Source organism: Zonotrichia leucophrys, chromosome 7 (genome assembly GCF_028769735.1).
Source record: "Zonotrichia leucophrys gambelii isolate GWCS_2022_RI chromosome 7, RI_Zleu_2.0, whole genome shotgun sequence".
In the NCBI taxonomy this organism is placed as follows: domain Eukaryota; kingdom Metazoa; phylum Chordata; class Aves; order Passeriformes; family Passerellidae; genus Zonotrichia; species Zonotrichia leucophrys.
Genome location: NC_088177.1, coordinates 1937620 through 1957536, shown reverse-complemented (window position 1 = coordinate 1957536; position 19917 = coordinate 1937620). Strand labels below are relative to the sequence as shown.

At 41.3% G+C, this 19917-nt stretch overlaps 1 protein-coding gene across 3 annotated transcripts in view; it reads left to right on the top strand.

Moving 5' to 3' along the window:
* LYPD6 (LY6/PLAUR domain containing 6) overlaps positions 1 to 19917 on the top strand; it is a 42897-nt gene that overhangs the window by 5302 nt on the left and 17678 nt on the right. The window contains exon 1 of one of the 3 annotated variants that reach the window (XM_064718297.1): positions 10081 to 10147. The exons of the other annotated variants lie outside the window; for them this stretch is intronic. The gene's annotated coding sequence lies outside the window, so the exon portion shown is untranslated. Of the gene's footprint in view, positions 1 to 10080; positions 10148 to 19917 lie in introns of those variants that run through there. 3 annotated transcript variants of the gene reach the window in all.

Sequence of the window (19917 nt, the reverse complement as noted above, 5' to 3'; positions counted from 1 at the left end):
TATAAATAGCCAAATACTCTTTATAAATTGCTAAATGTTCTAGAGAAATAGCTAAATATTCTATATAAATTGCTAAATATTCTATATCAAATGCTAAATATTCTGTATAAATTGCTAAATATTCTACCTATATGATCTGCTAAGTATGCCATATAAATAGCCAAATACTCTTTATAAATTGCTAAATGTTCTATACAAATTTCTAAATATTCTATATAAATTGCTAAATATTCTATATCAAATGCTAAATATTCCATATAAATTGCTAAATATTCTATCTATATGATCTGCTAAGTATGCCGTATAAATAGCCAAATACTCTTTATAAATTGCTAAATGTTCTATATAAATTGCTAAATATTCTATATAATCTGCTAAATATGCTATAGAAATAGCTAAATATTCTACATTAAAGGCTAAATATTCTATATAAATTGCTAAATATTCTATCTATATGATCTGCTAAGTATGCCATATAAATAGCCAAATACTCTTTATAAATTGCTAAATGTTCTATATAAATTGCTAAATGTTCTATAAAAAATTGCTAAATATTCTATATAATCTGCTAAATATTCTGTATAAATTGCTAAATATTCTATCTATATGATCTGCTAAGTATGCCGTATAAATAGCCAAATACTCTTTATAAATTGCTAAATGTTCTATATAAATTGCTAAATATTCTATATAATCTGCTAAATATTCTATATAAAATGCTAAATATTCTATATAAATTGCTAAATGTTCTATATAAATTGCTAAATATTCTATATAATCTGCTAAATATTCTATAGAAATAGCTAAATATTCTATATAAATTGCTAAATATTCTATCTATATGATCTGCCAAGTATGCCATATAAATAGCCAAATACTCTTTATAAATTGCTAAATATTCTATATAAATAGCTAAATATTCTATATAAATTGCTAAATATTCTATCTATATGATCTGCCAAGTATGCCATATAAATAGCCAAATACTCTTTATAAATTGCTAAATGTTCTATATAAATTGCTAAATATTCTATAGAAATAGCTAAATATTCTATATAAATTGTTAAATATTCTATATAAGTTGCCAGATATTCTACCTATATGATCTGCTAAGTATGCCATATAAATAGCCAAATACTCTTTATAAATAGCTAAATATTCTATATAAATTGCTAAATATTCTATATAAAATGCTAAACATTCTATATAAATTGCTAAATATTCTATCTATATGATCTGCCAAGTATGCCATATAAATAGCCAAATACTCTTTATAAATTGCTAAATGTTCTATATAAATTGCTAAATATTCTATATAAATTGCTAAATATTCTATCTATATGATCTGCTAAGTATGCCATATAAATAGCCAAATACTCTTTATAAATTGCTAAATGTTCTATATAAATTGCTAAATATTCTATATAATCTGCTAAATATTCTATAGAAATAGCTAAATATTCTATATAAAATGCTAAATATTCTGTATAAATTACTAAATGTTCTACCTATATGATCTGCTAAGTATGCCATATAAATAGCCAAATACTCTTTATAAATTGCTAAATGTTCTATATAAATTGCTAAATGTTCTATAAAAAATTGCTAAATATTCTATATAATCTGCTAAATATTCTATATAAAATGCTAAATATTCTATATAAATTGCTAAATATTCTATCTATATGATCTGCTAAGTATGCCATATAAATAGCCAAATACTCTTTATAAATTGCTAAATGTTCTATATAAATTGCTAAATATTCTATATAAATTGCTAAATATTCTGTCTATATGATCTGCTAAGTATGCCATATAAATAGCCAAATACTCTTTATAAATTGCTAAATATTCTATAGAAATAGCTAAATATTCTATATAAAATGCTAAATATTCTGTGTAAATTGCTAAATATTCTACCTATATGATCTGCTAAGTATGCCGTATAAATAGCCAAATACTCTTTATAAATTGCTAAATGTTCTATATAAATTGCTAAATATTCTATATAAAATGCTAAATATTCTATATAAATTGCTAAATATTCTATCTATATGATCTGCCAAGTATGCCATATAAATAGCCAAATACTCTTTATAAATTGCTAAATGTTCTATATAAATTGCTAAATATTCTATATAATCTGCTAAATATTCTATAGAAATAGCTAAATATTCTATATAAATTGCTAAATATTCTATATCAAATGCTAAATATTCTATATAAATTGCTAAATATTCTATCTATATGATCTGCTAAGTATGCCATATAAATAGCCAAATACTCTTCATAAATTGCTAAATGTTCTATATAAATTGCTAAATGTTCTATATAAAATGCTAAATATTCTGTATAAATTGCTAAGTATTCTATCTATATGATCTGCCAAGTATGCCATATAAATAGCCAAATACTCTTTATAAAATTGCTAAATGTTCTATATAAATTGCTAAATATTCTATATAATCTGCTAAATGTTCTATATAAATTGCTAAATATTCTATAGAAATAGCTAAATATTCTATATAAATTGTTAAATATTCTATATAAGTTGCCAGATATTCTATAAAACAGCTAAATATGCCACATAAATAGCTAAGTACTCTCTAGAAATAGCTACATATTCCATATAAGCTGCTAAATACTCTATATAAACTGCTAAGTATTCTCTATAAACTGCTAAATATTCTACATGAACTGCTAAATGGGATAGGAAAAGATGACAGGAATTACCTCACTTATAATTAAAATTTTATCATGTTTCTCTTTTATGTCTTTTATTGGTTTAATGCCAATTACTCCTGTATTTTATCAAATTTAGGGTAGTTTTTTTTTTTTTTTTTTGCATTCTCCTCCTCTACAAGTGCCTTGAATAGAATAACATAAATTCCTCTCATGGAATTCTGCCTGCAATTATTTCCTATCAGTCTCCCTGAGCTTTTGTGTGGCTCTGCTTTCATCTCCAGACAAATTCCGGCTCTCAGGCAGGTGCCTGGCTCGCTGTGGGATGATCCCTGCGGATACTGCAGGGATTTGGCTGGAAAAATGGAAATATTTCAGCACCAGGCAGGTTGAGGAATTCCTGGGGTTTGTCCCGAGGAGGGAGTTAAGTGCTAAAAGAAAAAAAAAATAAAATTAACAGAGGAAATTATTGGGATTCAGGATTGGTTTGCAGTGCAGGGAATAAAAGGGCTCTGGAAAATAGGAAGTATGGAAGGAGAATGTTTTCCTGGTGGTTTATATCCAGAAATGCTGAAGGCTGCACACTCCTAATCTTGCCTCATTTTCAGCTTATTAAATGTGAGTTTTAAATGCCCCGGGGCAATTTTAAAGAAGTCCTCAAAAATTTGTTTTCTCAGGAAATTTCGTGAACTGCTGCTGTTAGTCCTTAGTAATTAATTAATTGATTTGCTTACCGATAATGTTCTCCTCTGAAATAGTTGGAAATTTTAAACTCAGCCCCTGTTGCCTTTCATTGTTATTATTCCTTGGTCCAGGCAGAGATTCCCAGCTGGAATCACCTCTCAGGGTCACTCCAGTGTTTGCCAGCTCTGCTCCTGAAGTGCAGCTTGGGGTGATTTCAGCTCACCGTCCTTCTGTGCCACAAAATTCACACTCCTGTTACAGAAATCAGGGATTTTTGGGTCTGGCTGCTGGAGGGAAGGGCTCGACAAGCTCATTTTTGGTGATTAATCACCTGCAGGATGGATTTTTTAATGTAAATATTGTGTGTCTGGAGGAGAAGGTGAATTTATGCCACAAATGCATACCACAAAAAAGTCACCTGAAAATGAGGTTGGTAGAAAGGGGAAGGACAAACAAACCAAAATATTTTCCATTAAACCCCTGGAATTCTCTTTGCCAGCTCCTGCAGATTTTAATTTATTTATTGTTCCACAGCAACAAACACAATTTTTGCGTAAACAAAGCAAATTCCGTCAGGTTACTCTTCAGAGGTTACTTTTGAGGAATCGAATAAAACACTTTAAAAAAAACCTTGAAGAAACACTGATTAAAATTTATTAATGAAATAAATCTGGGCAGATGTGCTCCAGCAGCGTTCCCAAAGAGCCCTGGTGGCACAGGGGACAATGGCTCTTGTCCCCAGAAGAATGGGAGCCCTTGATGAGATGTCAGCATCTCCAGACCTCGCTCTGTGCATCTGCTGCTCGAGTCATGGGGTCCCGTGGGCTCTCCTGGCTTCAATTCCACAGCCCAAATATTGATTTAATGGGGGCTCTGCACGCGCAGTTTATTTAGAGTTGATTTGTGTGTTTGTAGAAGTGAAATTTGTTTGAGCGTCCCCACATAAAGGCTTGTGGTAAATCTAAATATATGAAATAAAATAGACCATTTTAACTTCTAGGTTTTTAATTTTTTTTTTATATTACTCTGTTTTTTATACAAATTTGGCCAATTTTGTTGTGTTATTGTGTATATTTAAATATTTAATGAGGTTGAATTTATTTTTGCACGTTTTATTTTCTCTACACCTACCAAGCTCTTTGTTTTTGTGCACGCCCAGCCTTTCCCAACCATCAATATTCCACCACAGGGAGTTTGTTTTCCTGGGATCCTTGTGCTCCTATAACAAGATTCTAAAGGCAAACCAGTGCAGGGCTGGATTTCACAGAAATCCCGCCTGCTTTTCGGGCTCTCCTTCTTCCCAGACGTACATTTGGGGCTAAACTGCCGGGGAAGCAGATGCCAGTCTGCAGATATTAGGAGTTAAACCCTCTTGAGATGTCTTCATGCTCTTAAGGAGCTTCCAGCCCTCTCCAGGGAGATCCAAGGGGCGGCGCCGGCGCGGGAGCAGAGGGTGAGCGCGGGGCTGGGATCCAACGTTGGGAGCCATCCGTAAATCCCAAATCTGGGCCCTTGGGATGCCCGCTGGGATTTTGTGGAGGGGTTTTCCAAGGAGGTTGTTTGGTGGTTAAGAGGTTTTTGGGGTGTCCATGGAGGTAGGGATGAAGGGAGGTTTGTGGGGAGTGAAAACGTTGTGGGTCCGTCGCATCCCAAGGAAAGGTTAAGCGGCCTTGTCGTCCTCATTTTACCTCCTGTCTCTGCTGGGTCTGTCCATCCATAGATAAAAATACAAAAAAGTACATCTAAAATATCTATTTTATCCACCTAAAATATCTATTTTATCCATCTAAAATATCTGTTTTCTATAGCTCTATAAAACCTGCACACAAATACAGACAGCTCCATATTGGTCAGTTGGCCTTCAAGGATGGAGAAGGCTTTAAAGTTGTTTTTCCAGCTGCGTTCTAAGGATGGAAAAAAACCCAAAAGTTTCACTGCTATTAAGTTGTTTTCAGTTTGTATCGGCCAAGCCATGCTCTGCTTAAACATTTAACAGGGTAGAAAGCATCTTTGGGACATTTAACAATTTTTAAAAAAATTAATATCACCATCTTCATATTTTTTCCAGATAACAGATATTTTAAACAGCTTTTACCTTGGGTTTAGATCTAATATTCAAGTGGTAAAAGGGAAAGAAGTGGTTTTTCAGTGGTTTTTATCCTAGGGAGTGTTTTTTTGTGGAATTGCTCTATGCAGCAAATTTTTTAATTGAGGCAACCAAGAGTGTTGTTAAATGAATGAATATTTACCTGATTTGAATTTTATATACACTAAAATATTGTATCTGGAAATGACATTTGGTGCTGTTTGGTTTGGTGTTCAGACAACAAGGCCTTGGCTTTTTGGGACTGGCAAAATAAAAATCTTGAGCATGACCCAGTTTAACAGCAAATTCCCAGCAACATTCCTGGCCCCAAGGACACCACATGCCCCATGTCTGTGGAAGCTGATTTTTACGACTTTGGGTCTTATCCTGGTTTGTAATTCCATTTTTTTTTCCATGGTTGGGACACTTAGGAGTTTTCTCTCTTCCTTTCTCTGTGGGATTTTGGGTTTTTTTGGTGTCTAATGATTGGGCAAATCACTAGATTTGAGTGCAGGGTTTCTTTGGCTGAGGTAGCTGGAGGATGTTCCCATCACAAAATGCTCTTTGACTTCCCAACCTTCCCTTCCTTTCCAGCCTGGCCAAACGCCCTGATGGAAGTGAGAAGTTGTGTAACTTGAACAAAATCCCCTTTTCCCTAGGGAACCATACTGAAAATGGGATCTGAAGGATGAAAAAGGGGAAAATAAGCAACACCATGGGCTGGATCCAGTTGGTTTTTTCCTGTCTGCAGTGAAAGGGGACTGGGGGAACCATGGGGTGGGATTTGAGGTGGGATTTGAGGTGGGAACCCCCCATGGATGGAGCTGGGCCTCGTTTCTCCCCTCACCTTAAAAGTCTGCTCGCAGTAAAACTTTTTAGCACTTCTAATAATTGAAAAGTCCTGATTTCCTCGCTGGAATTAAATGCCTTTTAGTGGATTAGTTTGAACCACATCCACTAAGAGCTTGATCATCTGCCAGCCCCGAGAGTTGGGCCAAAGCTTTGTAAATTAATGAGCTCAAGGTGATTAGGACAGGTTGGGTGCTTTGGACCCTGCACCAAATTGTCCCCGTGCAAGGTGTGGAGCTCTGGGCGTCTGTCACTTCTTTTTCCCATTTTCATTTGGGTTCCTGGGCTGGGAGGGCGTTTTGGGAAGGGATTTTCCTGACTTGGCTGCCAAAACCATGAAGGGAACCGTGTGATGCCACATGAAAATAATATTGAGGTCCCAAAAGTAGAAGCAACATCATAACCACACTTGTTGCTGGGATAATTCCAATTCCAGTCTCAATCCAAGGATATTTATCTTTGTATCCAGGATCAATCCACAGGATGTTTTATGGGAACATGAAACACCTGAAACCTCTGTGGGAAGGGGATTTTAAGTCTTGCAGCCGCATTTTTGTGTGAATGGAAAAATGTCTTGGGACAAATATGTTGGTTCATCTTTATTTAAAGTGTGGGATTTCCACAGAGTTTTGTGGATAGTGGAGCAGCTTCCCCATGGATTCTTGGCTCAGAGTCAAGGAGAGGAACTGAGCTTTTAGTACCCAACAGGGCAAGTTGTGGGGATGGCTTCAGCACACATTTCATCTGTAATTTCTTTCTAAAAATGTGGTAACTTGCAGTAAAATGTGGCTTTCCTTGGAGGCAGGGAAGAATCTGGTGTTTCCTAAACTCTCAGGTGATGGAATCTGAATTCCCACTGGTGTTCATGGTCCCAAGGACAGTTTGATGGGTTTGAGAGTGAATGCCTCATTCCCAAGGCTGATCCCACACCTGCCTGCTGCTTTGCATCCTGCATCTTCAGGAAATGAGAGCAATTCCAAACTGAGTTTAGTTTAAACTCAGTTTAGATTTTTTGTTTAAAATTCCTGATAATCGTGTTCATTGGTGCCAGTGTTTATCCTCAGTTTTTCTTTCTGATCAACATCCATGGAGGATGGCTGGAGCTAGAGAATTCTCTCCAATCCAAACCATTCCATAACTCGTATTATCGTTGCTTTTCCAAGGAAATTTTTCCTCACAGCCCTTCCCCTGTTTCTCTGAGGACAGTTTGTGCTGTTGGGTATCAGAAGCTCTCTGGAGAGGGGATTATTTTCAAGGTGATCTGTCCTGCAAAGATTCCCTGTGCTTCCAGCAGCTGTCAGCAGGATCTGGCAGGGCTGGGTGAGCGCCCTTGGGTCTGTCTGAGCTCTGTTTGTTGGATTTTTCATGTTATTTTGAAGTGGTTTGGGTAAGAATTGAATATCTGCTTATTCTTTTCAAATCCAACATTCCTACAGCTCACCTGGCTGGATAATACAGCACTTCCTGAGCTGGTTTTGGGTCTCTAATGTGTAAAATTGAGCACTGAGGTTGCTTAAAGAAAATATCACCAGGTTTTGGCTGCTGGTGATGAGAGAGAAATTTCCTGAGTCCCTTCATGGGTGGGACCTTCTGTGGCAAATCCTGGGGCGAGAATTTGGATTATCCCTCAGGTGAGACCCCACCTGCAGAGCTGCCTCAAGCTCTGGGGTGGAGATGTTGGTTCTGATGTTGGTTCTGATGTTGGTTCTCCAACATCAGAAGGTGCTGGAGCAGATCCAGAGGAGGCCCTGGAGCCCCTCTGGAGCCAGGCTGGGAGAGCTGGGAATGTTCCCCTGGAGCAGGGAAGGCTCCAGGCAGAGCTCAGAGCCCCTGGCAGGGCCTGAAGGGGCTCCAGGAGAGCTGAGAGGGGCTGGGGACAGGGATGGAGGGACAGGAGCCAGGGAATGGCTCCCAGTGCCAGAGGGCAGGGATGGGTGGGACACTGGGAATTGTTGGAACTGGGAATTCCTGGCTGGGAGGGTGGGCAGGCCCTGGCACAGAGAAGCTCTGGAGCGAGTCCTGAGGAGGCCACGGAGAAGCTCCAAGAACTGGGGATTCTCTCTGGGGACAAAATGCAGCAAAATAATTGTTCCAAAATCTCCTTTTCTTACCCCTCCCTGCCTTCTCCCCATGGTGTCTCCCAAATCCTGATGCTGGGCCAGAGCAGCACATGGAATTGTGGATGATGGCTGGAGAAGGGAAGGCTCCAGGCAGAGCTCAGAGCCCCTGGCAGGGCCTGAAGGGGCTCCAGGAGAGCTGAGAGGGGCTGGGGACAGGGATGGAGGGACAGGAGCCAGGGAATGGCTCCCAGTGCCAGAGGGCAGGGATGGGTGGGACACTGGGAATTGGGAATTCCTGGCTGGGCTGGGATTGCCAGAGCAGCCCCCGAATCCCTGGCAGTGCCCAGGGCAGCACCCTGGGGTGGTGGAAGGTGTCCAGGTAGGAACTGGATGATCCCCAGGTCCCTGCCCACCCAAACCATCCCACTGTGGCTGGAGGCTGCATCTCCCACCCCATTCCGTGCGCTCCAGGTGTGGGAATCGAGCGGCTCCTTGGGAATGGCTGGGCCGGGAGCTCCTGCCAGAACCTCTCTGGGTCTGTGCCCTGATTGAAACACATCCCAAAGAGCCCCCACTGGGTTTCTGCTCTGAAACTGATGGGGTGATAAGGTGGGAGCTGATGGGGTGATAAGATGGAAGCTGTGCCTGGAGCTGGACATTGAGGTTCCTATGAACCCTCAGGAAAAATGCTCTTTTGTTCCCAGTCTTGCACAGGAAGCTCATTTTGGCTTCTTTTAGTATCACAGCTCGATCTGGCAGGGAGTCAGAGCTCCAGCTCCATGACCTCATATCTCTGGCACAGAGCTCCACAAAGCAGCCCCTGATAATAAATGAAAAATGTGAAGTATCTGCAAGGCTGTCATAACAGGAGAAGGTTGAACAGCACATTTTTTATTTCTCCTCTTCCCCTTTGAGGTGAAAAATGAATTTTTCTGAGCTGTGATCAGGATTCCAGAGGATAAGCAAAACCAGGGGGGAACTTCTGGGTTTTCCTCTGTCCCATCTGTGGCTGTTGGGGCTGAAAATCCACCTGATCTCCCAGAGTGGTGCCTCCACCTCCACATTTATCAGGGAATTGGAGCCACGAGGGGTGAATGAATGGATATTTTCATCTTTATGTTCATATTTATGGCTGCCTTGCATAAATTTAGGAAGGGGTCTTAAAGCTCATCCCATTCCAGCCCCTGCCACTGGCACCTTCCACTATCCCAGGTTGCTCCAAGCCCTGTCCAACCTGGCCTTGGAATTTTACTTTATTTTTATTATTTCCCTTCTGGTATTTTAAAATTATTATTTATTGAAAACTCTAAAGCAAAGACTTAAAACATTGATTATTTCCTATTCTGAGGCAGACAATTTTCATGGCCAGGCTGGGTGAAATTTTAGGATTTAAGGTGTGGAAGAAACAAATTCCCTGTGGAGGGATGAGACTTTTCCTCCCTACCTGTTAATTCTGTTGCATAGAGGAGAAGGCCTGGATTATAAACACAAAACCAAACTGTTCAAACTTCTCTTTGTTATTTTTATTTTTTTAATTTATTTCTCTGACATTCTGACCTGGGGCAATGCATTTGGTCAGGTGATTCTGGTAAACAAAGAGCACACACCTGAGCAGAGGTGGGAAATTGTTCCCTAATTAATCAATTAATCCCTAATTAATTCCTGGTGCTCCTCCCACTGCTGGGTGACTTTGAAGGAGCTCAGGGAGCTCCTGGTCCTTGGTTTGGTCCTGCTCACCTTATCCTGCTGCTCTGGAGTCCTTTGGTTCCCTGCCTTCTACAGAAAGGTAGATTTTTAAATCACTTTTTGATTTGTGATGGGTTTTTTTGGAGAAGATGAGGGACCTGGATGGTAAAGGAGTAGCTGGGACTGCTCTGGTTGGGCTCCAGTGCTTGGGAACACAAAATAATTAATTTAGGAATTATGGTGTTCAGAACTGTGGCCTCAGCTATGAGTTTATGTGTAGAGTTGCACTGGCGGTAGGAGGGGCCAAGATTTTGGGTGGATTTCAAGATTTCTGCACGATCTGGGTCCTGAGGGAGCTGCTCCCACTCAGCCTTTGCAGGAGGATGCTCCTCCCCCTGAATCCTCAGGTTTAGCTTTTATATTTTTCAGAGTTTGCAGCTTTAGTGAGCAGCTCTGAGCTTCACATTCAGCGTTGCTGAGCTCTGTGCACAGAGCAGGGAGACAAAACAATTCCTGCTCCAGCTGGGCACCAAGGACAAATGACCCAAATCTCAGCCCAGGAGCACAAACCCCGTGGGCTGGAGAGAGAAAAACAAGCAGGGTGGGACTGCAGGGGCTGAAGCTGGGATGGGACAATGAACTGCAAGGTGCAAATGGAGCAGAACTGATCCCAGGGACAGAGCCCGGGAGCGCTCGTGCATTTTGGGGCCATTTTGGTTCATCTTGGGTGCAGCCCTGGCTGGGCTCTGGTGCTGCCCAAGGTGGATCCATGGAGGAGATGCTGGGAATGAATCCCTGCTTTATTCTGGGGCTCTGCCCAGCCTCTGCTCCAGGGCATTGTATCAAGGCATCACCACCACTCCAGGCCTCAGTGTCCCTCTGGAGCTGGGATTTGAGGCCAGTGGGATTTCCTGCTGATTTCAAGGAAAACAGAGCAGCTGAAATGTCTGCTCCTGGGAATTTCTGGTTTCCACCTGGTTTTGGAGTCATTTATTTTGAAGTATATTAGCAAATCTTCCTGACTTCCTGGCTTCTGCTCCCTTTGCATCTTGCAGTTCATTGTCCTGGGCCTGGGCAGCCCAGGCCAGGGCCTCACCACCCTCACAGGGGAGGATTTTTCCCAATGTCTCGTCCAATTCTCCTCTCTCTCAGTTTAAAGCCAGAAGTTGTGGCTGCCCCTGCATCCCTGGCAGTGCCCAAGGTCAGGCTGGATGGGTTTGGAGCACCCTGGGACAGTGGAAGGTGTCCCTGCCATGGCAGGGGTGAATTGGGATGAATTTGACATCCCTTCCAACCCAAGCATTCCGTGATTCCTTGGATTTTTATCTTATAATATGAATCCTGATATTAAAATATAGGGTAGTTATAATAATATTCAATTAGATGTAACAATAAATTGTAATATTTTCATATATAATCATTGCAACCACACTGGCACTCCCAACTGCAGGCCATCATTTCCAACTGTGACCAGACCTGACCTCACTCCTGAGTTGGCTGGAAGTGCTCAATGTTCACAGAAATAAGAAAATTTCTTTTTCTAAATATCTTTTTTCCATTATTGGTTTGAGATATTTACACAATTAGACATCATGGAAATTAAATTAGTGTTTCAGTGCCAAAAACTTACTGTTGGGTAGCCTGGTCATTGATATTAGCAAGTAATCTACATTTTAATCTATAATATCCTTGGAAAGGCCATCATTCCCTAAAGGAATCCTGATGTCATGGATTTTTTCCATGAGGCCTCAGTGACATGTAAAAAAATTAATTAAAATGGTGGCACAAAAATTAATTTGGAATTCCTTTTATCACACCTGTTTCCATGTATCCCCTGAACCAGTGGATTTTTTAATTTTTAGCCCATTTTCTAGTTAGTCTGTTGGCTTTAGGGAGCAAATTTTCATCATGCTTTAGTCTAGGCTGTTTTAATTTAAGTTTTTTCTTTTCTGTAATGTTGTGAACTGGCCAGGTTGTGCTCTCTGCTCTGTCTTGCATAGTCTGTGTTGATCCAGGAGCAATCCTTTGGTATTCTCAAGATTCCTACACCCTTCTGGAGGTGGTTTCTCAATGATTAAAGGGCTAAAAAATAAATATAATAAAATATAATTATGTCAGCATATTGCTTGAGTTGGGAAACAAAGCCATACAAAACTTTGGTTCAAATATTTTGTATTTAAATGGGTTTATTTTGTCTTAAGTATTCTTTTGTGTTTTTTGTGGTCAAACACGGAAGTGTTGTGGAATGATTTTCTTGGAAGCCTCTTTTCTCTCAAGGAAAAGCAGGAAGAGGTGCCCTTGGAGGGTCATTATTTACAGTGATATTTGTTACTGTCAGCATGGAAATAATTGGCAGAAAAGGTCAATTTGTGAGAAATCAGCAGCTGAAAAGTTTGAGTATTTTCAACATTTCCCTGGTCAGACACAAATTCCTCCATGAATTTGGGGCAGGGTGAGAGCAGAGATCAGATCTGATGGAAACCAATAAATCACAGGGATGGAACACGTCAGTGGTGACACAGGGAACGTTATGGATTGTGGCCTGTGGAATTCCAGGTGATTCATGAGGGAAAATGAAGCCATGGTGAAATCAGGGGGGCACATTTTGGGGAGCTTTTGTGCTTTTAGCATGTTCTGGAGGTGAGTGTTTGAGGCAGATGAGTTGGAGCACGATTTTGAGGGATTCTTCTTACAAGATAACATCTCTGAGCTGGCAGACTCCTGAATTCCTGGTGATGTTCCAACAAAACCTTGGGAAAGTGGACTTGGTCATGCCAAGGGGATGAGACATTCAGATCTAGCACGGGGCAGGGCGGATGAGGAGAGGTTTAAAGTTTAATTAACACCAAGGAGGGGTTCGGTTTTTAATTGATGTGCCACAAAAAGCTTCTGTTTTCCTCATTTGGTTATGGGGTGAGGTGGAAAGAGATGTGGGGGCCTAAAGGGGCTCCAGGAGAGTTGGAGAGGGAATTTGGACAAGGGATGGAGGGACAGGAGCCAGGGAATGGCTCGCACTGCCAGAGGGCAGGGATGGATGGGACATTGGGAATTGGGAATTCCTGATGGGGAGAGGCTGGGCTGGAATTTGCAGAGAAGCTGTGGCTGCCCCTGGATCCCTGGAAATGTCCAAGGCCAGGTTGGAGCAGCCTGGGATGGTGGAAGGTGTCCCTGCCATGGCAGGGGGTGGAATTGATGCCTGGAGAAGGCTGCCCAAGAACAGAGCTACAGAATAAAGCAGGGATTCATTCCCAGCATCTCCTCCATGGATCCACCTTGGGCAGCACCAGAGCCCAGCCAGGGCTGCACCCAAGATGAACCAAAATGGCCCCAAAATGCACGAGCGCTCCCGGGCTCTGTCCCTGGGATCAGTTCTGCTCCATTTGCACCTTGCAGTTCATTGTCCCATCCCAGCTTCAGCCCCTGCAGTCCCACCCTGCTTGTTTTTCTCTCTCCAGCCCACGGGGTTTGTTGTAGTTGAGATGGAGACAATACAAAGCAACACACTCCATTTTCAGAAGGCTTCAAACTGTTTTTATTATATATATTTTATTGTTTGTATTTTATTGTATATATTTTTATGTGTGCTTTTTATATATTCCTACAAAACTCCTAAGTTCACTCATTGGTCACAAGAAACAAACAAAGTGCTCATTGGAATAGGCAACTGCAGGTTTCTCTTATTGATCCTTCTTCCTTTCTTGGTTTCTATGTCAAAGACCTTGGTGGAAAATTCTTTCAGGGGTAAAAATGGATCCTCTTGTCAAACTTCTCTGTGGCTCACAGAAGCTGCTGTAAAACCTCTCCCACAGCTGTTTGTGCTCCTGGGCTGAGATTTGGGTCATTTGTCCTTGGTGCCCAGCTGGAGCAGGAATTGTTTTGTCTCCCTGCTCTGTGCACAGAGCTCAGCAACGCTGAATGTGAACCTCAGAGCTGCTCACTAAAGCAGCACAGAGCCTGAAACATAGAAAAGCCAAACCTGAGGCATCAGAAAGGGATCACCTTTAAGGTCCTTCCAACCCAAACCAGTCTGGGACTCCATCAAAATTGTTCCAAGCACTTGGGTTTGTCTCCATCCTGAACATCCCATCCCCTCCCCAGCTCCGCTCCTGCTCCGTTTCCCTGCTGACCTCAGGCAGTGTCCAGCCCTTTGTCCTGGCTCCTGGCCGTGTTTATTGTCCTTCACTCCCCTGATTTTTATGCTTATTTTCATTTTTTATTTTTATATTACCCAAACCAGGGTTTTCCATTCTCATGGGGACTGAGTGTTGTCCTCGTGACCCTCAGAATTTATCTCATGAGCATTCCTGGAAGATCCTCAATTATTTTCCCATCCCTTTTTTTCTGAGCCCATTTTTAGGAAGCTTTATTCATGCCAGCATTATTTCTGCCACAAACCAGAAATATTCTGCTTATTGTGAATAAAATGCTGTTATTTTGGAAAAGTTTCTGTTATCCAGGCACTGTAATTTCTGGGAAATTCACTTTTTCTATACTTGGGCACTGTTGTTATTTGCAGTTAACCCTGGATAAACACAGCAAATAATCCATGAGCTCCAGGGAATTATTCCTGGTGGGTTGAAGCAGCAATTGGATGAAAAAAAAATAAGAACCTCCAAAAACCCCTAAAACCCACCATAACTGAAAAAATAACTGAAAAAAACCTGAAACAACCACAACAAAATAATCCTTTTGTGCCATTGCTTAAAAATTATAAGGTTTATTTTGGGGTGAGATCCATTAGAATGAGAGCCTGGTTCTCTGCTGACAGAACTGTTGAGTAGCTTGGTTTATTTTCTTTATTAAATAAATATTAATATTAAATAAAATTAAATAAATTAATTGAATTAATCTATTTACTCTTACTAAAAAATAAATTTGTGCTTCAGCTTTCTGGCAGACAATTATGGATCACAGGGATATTTTCCTGTTTAGCTGTGGAATATAACAGGATTTTTCATTCTTATTTTGTGATGTGCCCATACTTTTCATTATGTGATAAATACACATTAAAATTTATTGACAGTGTTTATCTACAAGGGAAATGCAGGAAGGATAATGAACTTGTGTAAAGATGGAATTAAAAATTAAATATACAAAGAAATGGATGATGAGGGAGTGAAACATTCCTGCTTTATTCCTGGAGTTTTCTGCAGTTAATGCCCTTTATAAATAGTTTCCTCCAAGCTGAACTCGGAACAGCAAAATTGTCCATTTTAGCATCAGAAAAATCAGTTAAAATTAATTCATTTATTCAGAGCATTTTGTCCATCTGTACATTGTAATGACATAAATGAAAAGGAGTGACTTTCTGCACAAGGGTAAAGAATTTTCTGTGGGAAGGCACCAGGACTCAGCTTTCCAGGACATTTATGTGATAAAAACCAGGGAGAAATCCAAAATTTCCATCTCAGGAATATCCACTGAGACCCCTCATTGTGGTGTTGGAAGTTTGAAACCATCCTGGGAGCTAAAATGGAGATGGAGTTTTACAGCTTCCCATTGTGCTAGGGAGGCGTTTTCTCTTAATTAGAATTTTTTTCATCATCAAGTTGGAAAAATAAAGGAATCAAATGGCTTTTTCTGTAAGGAAAAGTGGCAATTGGAATTCAAATAACACTGGAAATTCTTATGGAGCAGAGGGTTTGTTTTGGGTTCGGCTGGGTTTTGTTTTTCTGGAAAAATTAATGAAAATTGTCGTGAATTAAGGATTTGTTTACTCTGTGGATTAACTAGACAGCTGAAAGTACATTAATTAGTCAGTTCTCATTTGGGTTTATTGCATATTATTTAATGATATGTAGCTTTTCTAATTTATACCAAAATAAAGCATACATTAAAACTGGAGTAGAATAACTTTGAGTAAAGCTTTTGGAGGAAAATACCTGAAATTTGGTGTCACAGGATAGAAAATACAAAATCGGGTGAATTTTGCTCTTTAAATATAATTAATTATGGCAATTTCTGCAAAGAGATTTACAGCAAAATTTGTTACAGTCCTTATGGAGCAAAGGGTGGCAGCAGAAATGATAAAATAGAGCAAGAAACACTTATTTATTTGGATTCACAGAAACATGAGCTACTTTATCAAGATAAAAATGAGAATGAGGTACTTATCTAAAGGATCCTTGTAGGAGGCTTGGGTCCTTGGTCATTAGATTTTATGGAGATGTCGGAATTGTACAGCTGGGAATGGCCGAGCCATTCCCAATTCCCAGTTATTTCCCTGAGGGTTGGCCGTGGCATCTTCTCCAGCCTGGTTTGAGATGTGCTCTTTGGAAATGTGGGAAGCAGAGGTGTTGTCCTCCTAAGTGTCCTCTCCTTTTGTGGCTTCCCTGGATTTTTGGTGCCTTGCGCCAACGGGAATTCACTTGCGGGCCGGGAAATAATAAAGTGGGATGAACTCTGGGTGAACTGCCAGGGGAAGGGAGCCCTTGCATGGCCTCGTCCCTGTGTTTCCAGGGCTGGAAAAATGACACATGGTGTTTGTGAACTGCTCCGTGCATATGGTAAATTATTTGGGGGAAAAACACGGCGTTACAGCGGGAATTGGGAAAACCGGGATTCGTTAAAATATCGTGGAATTGAGGAGAGGCAAGGAATAATAACGGTGCAATCAGTGATGGGTCACAACACTCCTCAGAGGGGGAAAAGGCTGAAATTTTGGCTGCGTTCACAACAATGAAGCCTCATTTGCGTGAGGTGACGTTGGCGGGGCCGAGCCGTGGCGCCGCGCGGGGCTCGCTGCGGTGCCTAATCTAGCATGGCAAATGTGCGAGGTGATGTCCCGGAGGAACTGTCACAAATCCCGCCGGAGAGGCATCGGGAGAGCGGGGACACAATGGTGCAGATTGATGTCTGGCTTTATTAAAGCACAGTTTGGCGCAGGAGGGACAGGCTCCCCCTTTCATGTGTGCCCGTCAGCCTCTAATCAAAGAGTTTCTTATCAATACTTGTGGCGCAAAGATACTGAATGCAGAATTGCAGGGAAATGTGGGGGGGGGAAAGAAAATATCTTTTGGAAGTGCCCTTTTCACCAATTAGATCTGGAGATGTCACTGGGCTGGGGTTTAATTTGGCCCGAGCACGCTTGGTTAATTGGGTAGAACTCATTTTTGTAATAATCAGGAGGGTTCGGAGCTTTGGTGCTCTGCTTTGGCCTCCCCCCAATTATTCGCTGTAACAGTCTCACAGCCAGAGCCAGAATCCTGCCCGTTGGAAAACGATGGGATTGTTTGGAGACCTATTTTCCCCATCGTCCCAATGACCCTCCCTTGTCATTTTTTACTACTTGAAATATTTGTTGCTGTAGCACAAATGAAATGCTCCAGGAGTTTACCCAGCATGACCTTGGACTCAGGAGCTGTTCCTCTGACCCTTTAAAAATACGGAGGATCCTCCTTCTCCCAAGGATGTCCCAATTTTCTTGACTTAGTAGAAATTTAACTTTAAAACCTCATCCTATTCTGTTTAAAATGCTACAAGCTGAACCATGGGCTAGAAAAGTGTTTTATTGAGGGTTTCACATCTTGGTTGCAGCTTAGATGATTTTCCAGCTCTTGTCATAAAAATGGAATACATTCTCCTGTTTTTATTATTTCCCTTGTTTTTTTTGGCATTGTTTTGGTTGCATTTTATTTTTTCACACTGCAATGTTCTTTCCCTTTTTCCCAGTAACTGGGATGCTCTTGCTTGGTTTAAATAGGAAAGATGGTCCAGGATGATCCCAATTGCTGTTTCCACACGGAGCAAAATTTAATTTTGTGCGTTCCCCTTCCTCCTTTTGCCATGAGAGTTTCCCGAGGAGGAGGAAGGCCATGTGTGATCCACAGAAATCCCATCCCTGCTTTGGGAAGAGGAGCCCTTTCAGCTGCCCCACTGAACTCAAATATTTATTTAGGGAATAATTTAGCTGCTCCCCTCCCCTTGGCCACCGGAACTCAGTAACTGGGGGTTTTTGCTTCTTATTAGCAGGAAAATCCCAGGATTTCTGTGCTCACGCATGGTTTCCTTATCCTGTCTGTGTGGAGCCGGGCTGTCTGGGGGCTCTCCATGCTCTGAGGTCAGCCTGTGTGCTGAGGGGCTTCCAAAATCCCCAAACTGAGAAAAATCCTGGTCTGCCACATCCCTCCAGACTTTATGCTCTTTTTGCCTCTCATGCAAAAACCCAGGAATAGCTCTTGAAATGATTTGTTGGATCATCCATGTCCGTTTTCCTGCTGATTCAGAGGTGTTCATGGTCACAGATTTGAATATTCCATGTAATTTAAAGGAAGGAAGCTGGTGTCCCTGCACCACACTCATGGAGTAAAATAGGAATGAATTCTGTCTGACTTGGAATATTTCACCTGCTCAGCTTGACAATTAATTTGCAGAAATTGTATTTTCTTATATCATGGCATGGCTGAATTTTAAGTTCACCTTTTTTCCCTGTCCTTAATCCCAAATATTAAGTGTCTTAGATATTCCAGTAAAATATATTTATTCCATCCCTGTGTTTTTCTGAAGCCTAACTATCCTGAGGATGAATGGAAGTGACATTTTACCCCTAATCATTAAAAGATGGAAGGATTTAAGAAAAGTTTCACTGGTGGGACTGAAATTATGAGTGATTCAGGTTGAAAACAGAAGCCAAGTGCTGGCTGTAAAATAACCTTGGAATCACATCCTGTGAAAGATTAAATTGCATCCGAGGGAAGGCGGCGTGAGAGGGAACATATTGTCCCCCCCTTCACTTCCCCAGGTCCAGGGCTTTTAGCTCAATGAACTCCAGGCTTTGTAATTAGCAGCCAAGGCGATTAGATGGGCCACGTTCCTGGGAGTAATTAGTGCACTAATTGTGTTTGATTGTTTAATTACTCTTGCTCGCTGTAATTGAGGAGAGGCAGCGAACCCCTCTGCGAGAGCTCTGAGAGGTTCCTTGGATACAAGAGCTTTACCATGTCCCATTTTATGGGGAGGGGGACGCACATTTAACCATTCCTGGGGTGAAACTGCCAAGAAAATCCCCTAAACAGCACGTGGAAAAAAGCTGGATTTGGAGGCAATTCATAAAATTCCAGGTTTTTTTTTTCATAACCTTTTGACGTGTGTGGTGGGAACCAAAAGAAATAAATAGAATAGACACAAAAAGGCTGAGCAGGATAAAGGGGAAGGGGGAAAAAGGCAATTAGAGCTGGAGAAGTTGCAAATAGTCCTTAGGATTGTTGTCTGGGATCCGGCACAGCTGCCAGATGGAAAATGTTCCATTGCCATTCTGATTTGTCTTTGGACAATGATGACACAGGCAGAGAGCTGGGCTTGGATTTGGAAGCTGGAGGGAGATGAAAAATAACCCAAATATTATAAATTCAGTCATGGAAAATCCAACCTGTGTGACCTGGAATAAAGGCAGGAGGAAAATATACAGAGTTATTTGGGAAAGCCACGTTGGGGCTGTGCATGAGGGAATTCCTGGAGGGAAGTCTCTGCCTCCAGGAACAGCTCTTCCAGCCTCATCAGGCTGCTCAGAGTTCCCATGGCTTCGTTTCCCACTGAGGAATGATCACCCTAGGGCAGAGGAAGGATGGCCCTGCAGAACAGAAACAGCCTCGGTGGCTTCTCACAGATGGCACTGCCTGGCCATGCTGTGATTGCTGATTTAGGCCTCAGAAAGCCTCCTGCCCACTGACAGGGAACTTTTGCTGACTTTTGCTGTCTTATTTCATGCTAGGAAGAGTTGATTTAGGGAGCTCTGAGATGGAGGCCCTTCCAAGGGGAAGGATAAGAGGAAATGTCAGGATGAAGTTAGTTGGAACCTTGTAGGAACTTGGAGGTGTGGCCCAGACAGCAAGGAGGAGATGAGGAGGAAGGTTGGGATGAGCTGTCAGCAGA